Below are 650 nucleotides of genomic sequence, written 5' to 3' on the forward strand. Positions count from 1 at the left end.
AAGTATATATATATGCACATTTGTATATGTATATATATATATATATATATATATATATATATAATACGCATATACACATGCGCGCACACAAACACACGCGCACGCACACACACATAAACACACACACACACACACACACACACACACACACACACACACACACACACACACACACACACACACACACACACACACACACACACACACACACACACACACACACACACAAATCACTAAAACGCGTGAATGTAATATTTCGCAGAAAACCAATCAGGAAATAAGGAACTATGGTCCGAACGTTTTTATCTATTCAGACATGTTCAAAGACGACTACAAAGGAAGTAGTCAATTTAAATCGACTTTAGAATTTTTAAGGTATAAGTACTGGAATTTTACGACATTGAAGTTCTTATCTCCCAAGCAAACATCCCAAATTTTTAGGGGGAAGAAAACACTGGAAGTCAATAGGTTTCTCAGTCTAATCGACACTTTCAATGTGACTAAAAACATAACAGATAATAAAAATGGAATAGCAATTTTAAAATAAAATGTAGATTCTGAGAAGGGTAGAGCTAGTTTTGTAATAGATATCCAGCAAATGAAAGATATCAACCAATATGAAGTTTATAATAGGCATTCATTAAACATTT

The sequence above is a fragment of the Oratosquilla oratoria genome, chromosome 3, assembly GCF_046742065.1.
Source record: "Oratosquilla oratoria isolate Oo_2021 chromosome 3, ASM4674206v1, whole genome shotgun sequence".
Taxonomy (NCBI): Eukaryota; Metazoa; Arthropoda; class Malacostraca; order Stomatopoda; family Squillidae; genus Oratosquilla; species Oratosquilla oratoria.